Raw genomic sequence first — 5,155 nt, 5'->3', positions numbered from 1 at the left:
CGATGGTTAAAAAGTAAATCACAGGGGGTGCCTGGGTAGCGCAGTCGTTAAGCTTCTGCCTTCGGCTCAGGGCGTGATCCCAGCATTCCGGGATTGAGTCCACATCGGGCTCCTCTGCTGGGAGCCTGCTTCTTCCTCTCCCACTCCCCCTGCTTGTGTTCCCTGTCTCGCTGGCTGTCTCTCTGTCACATAAATAAATAAAATCTTTAAAAAAAATCACATGGAAATTTGAAAATATTTAGAGAAAAAATAAAATGGAAACACAATATCTCTAAATTTATGGGATGCAATGGAAACAATACTGACATGAAAATTGATAGTCCCAAACACTTACTTTAAAAGAGAAGAAAGATCTCAAATCAACATGCTAATTTCACAGCTTAAGAAACTTGAAGAACAGACTACCCACAAAACTAGTAGAAGAGAAGAAATAAAGATTAGAGCAGCGATAAATGAAATAGAAAACAGAAAAACAGAAAAAAATCAACACAACCAAAAGTTGACTCTTTGGAAAGATTAACAAATTCGATGAACTATTAGTTAGACTTTTAAAAAATTAGAGAGAGGGAGAACTTAAATTACTAAAATCAGAAATGAAATGGAGACATTGCTACCAATTTTAAAGAAATAAAAATGATTATAAAAGGGCATTATAAGCTATTGTACATCAACAATTGGATAATTAAATGAAATTGTCAAATTCCTAGAAACACAAAATCTACTGAGACTGAATCACAAGAAATAGAAAATCTGAATAGATCTACAACTAGTATGGGGATCAAATCAGAAATCAAAAACTTCTAAAAAAAAAAAAAAAGAGCAACTCAGGACCAGATGGCTACTCTGGTAAAATATAGCACACACTTAAAGAATTAACAATCCTTTCCAAAATGTTCCAATAAGTTGAAGAGGAAGGAACACAATCTGTGAGGCCAGCTTTACCTTAATACCAATGCCAGATAAAATCCCTAAAAGAAAATAAACTATAGACCAATATCCCTTATGAATATTGATGCAAAAATTCTGAACAATATACTAACAAACCAAATTCAGGTGCATATTAAAAAGGATTATATACAATGACCAAGTGGGATTTATTCCTGGAATGCAAGGATGGTTGACATCAACCAATGCAGTACACTAAATTATCAGGATGCATAAAACAAAAACAAAACAAAACGCTGTTGGTCATCTCAATTGATGTAGAAAAAGCATTTGACAAAATTCAACACCTTCTCATGATAAAAATACTCAACAAACTAGGAATAGAAAGAAACTACCGCAACAAAATAATGGCCATAGATGAAAAACCCAGTTGCCATCATACTCAGAGATGAAAGACTAAAACTGTTTTTCTAAGATTAGAAACAAAACAATGATATTTACTTTTGCCCTTTCTTTTCAATATAGTACTGATAATTATAGCCAGAGAAATTAGGAAATAAAATAAACAAAAGGCATCTAATTGGAAAGGAAGAAGTAAAATTATCTCTGCTCACAGATGATATCATCTTATATTAGAAATACTAAAGGTTACACACACACAGAGATAAATTGACAAAAATATTCATCAGAGTTGCAGGACATAAAAATCAACACTCCCAAATCAGTTGCATTTCTATACAATAACAATGAAAAGTCTGAAGAGGAAATTTTTTAAAATTCCATTTACAATCCTAACAAAAATAATAAAACACTTAGAAATTAACCTAATCAAAGATGTGAAAGACTGTACAAAGAAAACTACAAAATATAGCTGAAAGAAATTACAATGGACTTAAATCAAGGGAGAAACATTCCCTGTTCAGTGATTGGAAGACTTAATATTGTTGTGCTGTCAATTCTACTCAAAGGGATATGCAGATTTAATGCAATCCTTATCAAAATCCCAATGACATTATTTTGCAGAAACAGAAAAACATTTTCTCAAATTCACATGAATCTCAAGGAACACTGAATAGCTAAAACAATCTTGAAAAAGAAGAATGAAGTGGGAGGACTCACACTGATTTGTGAACTTACTACAGAGCCACAGTAAACAAAATAGTGTGGTATCGGCATTAAAAAAAAAAAAATCCTTAAAAAGCCCAGAAATAAATCCCTGCATATACGGTCAAATGACTTACCAAAGGGTGCCGAGACCATTGAGTGAGAGAAAAAAATACTTTTCCACAAATCGTGCTTGGAAAACTGGACATTCACATGCAAAAGAACGAATTTAAAACTTTAACACCATAAGCAAATATGAACACAACATACTGTTAAAGATGTAAATGTAAGAGCTAAAACTATCAAACTTAAAGAAAACAACATAAAGGAAAGCTTCATGAGTTTGAATTTGACATCGATTACTTGGAGATGACACCAAAAGCATAGGCAACAGCAACAAAAAAACAGACAAATAGAATTTCATCAAAATTTAAAATTTTGTGCATCAAAAGGCACTATCAACAGAGTAGGGAAGCAACAGAAATAATGGGAGAAAATATTTTCAAATCATATATCTGGTAAGGGATTAATATCCATAATATATTTTAAAAACTCCTATTCAAAAATGAAAAAAGAACCCATTTCAAAACTGGTCAAATCTGTGTAGACATTTCTTTTTTTTTTTTTTTTTTAAAGATTTTATTTATTTATTTGACAGAGAGAGAGACAGCCAGCGAGAGAGGGAACACAAGCAGGGGGAGTGGGAGAGGAAGAAGCAGGCTCATAGCAGAGGAGCCTGATGTGGGGCTCGATCCCATAACACCGGGATCACGCCCTGAGCCGAAGGCAAACGCTTAACCGCTGTGCCACCCAGGCACCCCTGTGTAGACATTTCTTGAAAGAAGGTATACAAATGGCCAATAAGCACATTATGTGATGCTCAACTCACTAATCATTAGAGATATGCAAATTAAAACAACAGTGGCTATTATAAAAAAAAAAAGTAGGAAATAGGTGTTGTTGAGGGTGTGGAGAAATTGGAACTCTTGCTCTTAGGAATGCAGAATGCTGCAGTCACTGTGGAAAGCAGTATGCTGGTTCCTCGGAAAATTAAGCATATAATTACCCTATGATCCAAAAATTCTACTTTTGGGTAAACACAGAAAAGAATTGAAAGCAGGGGCCTGAACAGGTATTTGTACACCAATGTTCATAGCAACATTATTCACAGAAGTTAAAAAGTGGAAACAACCAAAATGTTCATAGACATATGAATGCATAAACAAATTTTGCCATATACATAAAATGGAATGTTATTCTGCCTTAAAAAGCAATGAAATACTAATTATAGGCTACAACATGTATGAACCTTGGAAACATTATGATAAGTAAAACAAGGCAGACACAAAGGGAGAAATATTATATGACTCCATTGATATGAAGTACCTAGAACAGTCAAATCCTTTAGTGACACAAAGTAGAGCCGTAGTTACCAGGAGCTAGGGGTAGGGAGAGTTATTTAATAGCTACAGAGTTTCATTTGGGGATGATGAAAAAATTCTGGAGATGAATAGTGATGATTGTTGCACGACAACATGAGTGAACTTAACGCTACAGAATTATATACTTAAACAGGGTTAAATGTAAATTTTATATTATGCGTATTTTACCATAATTAAAAAAGGATAATTCATTGTTAATTTAAGGGACAATTGAGTAACAATCAACCTACGTAGAATTAACGTGTCACAACAACAGTAAATAGGACAGGGAAAAAATAGAAGTATATTGTAAGGTTCATATACCATACATGAAATGGTATAATGTTACTTAAAGGTAGACTATGTAATACTTTAAAGGTATCTATTTTAAACTCTAGAACTAGTAAAAACAAAATAAAATAGATATAACTAACAAGCCAGTAATACAGAAAAAAATGAAATCAGAATAAAAAATTGTAAATCTTTTAAAAAACCTCATTGCTTCATTTGCCAAGTAATGTAAGTGAAGGGGTCAGGTAAGTGTAAAAATAGACTACATTGTTCGAAGAAGCTCATTCCCAATGTAAGTGGAGTGGGGTAGGGTAAGAGGATGGGAATGTATGCCTATTATTGCTAAATCTGCTTTCAATTGTTTTCTCTTTTAAGAAAAGCCAGAAATCTAGAGTATTTACTTACTCATTCCTTTGCTTACTTACTCATTTATTTATGTGAAACCTGGTTTTTAATTGTTGTCTCTAATTTATTTTAAAACGGTCCTGGCGAATTAAAACATGGTCATAGTCTATATGCAGTCTTCAGATGACTACTATGAGAGTTCTAATTTAAATATGGTGAGGGCTCTATTCAGCAGCACATATACTAAAATTGGAATGATACAGAGAAGATTAGCATGGCCCCTACACAATGATGATACACAAATTCATGAAGTGTTCCATATTTAAGAATAAATAAATAAATAAATAAATAAAGTAAGTAAGTAAGTAAGTAAGTTAGTAAGTAAAAATAAAAGAAATAAATGATGAATTAAAATTCAGAGTATGCTTTCTGTGAATGGAGCATTTATTACATAGCACACCCTGTTCCTTCTACCCTTATTCCTACTCTTTCTTTTGCTTTTTCAATATTTTCTGTCTGAATACTTTTTCAGAGTCCAAATCAAGAGTCGTCTTTCCCTAGGAATTGTCCTTCTTTTTCTAGTCAGACTTGACCTTTCTGTTTTCTTAACAATTAAGACTCTCGTATTTCTCTTTGGGCAAAGCACTTTAAAATCTGCTTTGAATACCTGAGAATCAATCAGTTTATAGTTCCATTAATGAAATAACTCAAACATTTATTACATTCCTGCCATGGGCTAGCACTGCAATGTTCTTATCAGCTTTTAGCCTGGATTTGCTTCCTCCCAACACTCTTTCTCTATACAGTTAGCAGGGTGAATCTCTTCTAGAATCATGTCCTTCCCCTGACCAACAAAACTATTCAGTAGCTGCTTCTTGTTTGTAGGAGGAAGTTAACTCTTTCTCCATATTTCCTGTCTTCTTGTACCTGGCCCCTGTATATCTGCCTCATCTTACCTCTTGCTTTCTTTAGCCTGATTCTTCATAAATACAAAATCACATACAGTTCCACAAAATTGCCTTATTCTATACAAGTGGGCTCTTGGCTTAGGACATCCTCCACTCAACTTCTCAAGTTCTGCTTCCTCATGGTTTCCCTTCTAGCCATCT

The 5,155-nt window shown here is 33.6% G+C and overlaps 1 non-coding gene across 1 annotated transcript; it reads left to right on the top strand.

The window, feature by feature from the left end:
• The first annotated feature begins 4,265 nt into the window (after positions 1–4,265).
• Positions 4,266–4,372, top strand: LOC121105565. Its single transcript, XR_005838178.1, has one exon. It is a non-coding gene; the product is annotated as a U6 spliceosomal RNA (small nuclear RNA).
• Positions 4,373–5,155: the final 783 nt, after the last annotated feature.

The sequence above is a fragment of the Ursus maritimus genome, unplaced genomic scaffold, assembly GCF_017311325.1.
Source record: "Ursus maritimus isolate PB19 unplaced genomic scaffold, ASM1731132v1 scaffold_27, whole genome shotgun sequence".
NCBI lineage: Eukaryota > Metazoa > Chordata > Mammalia > Carnivora > Ursidae > Ursus > Ursus maritimus.
The sequence above is the reverse complement of the archived record's forward strand: the minus strand, read 5'-3'. Positions and strand labels throughout refer to the sequence as shown.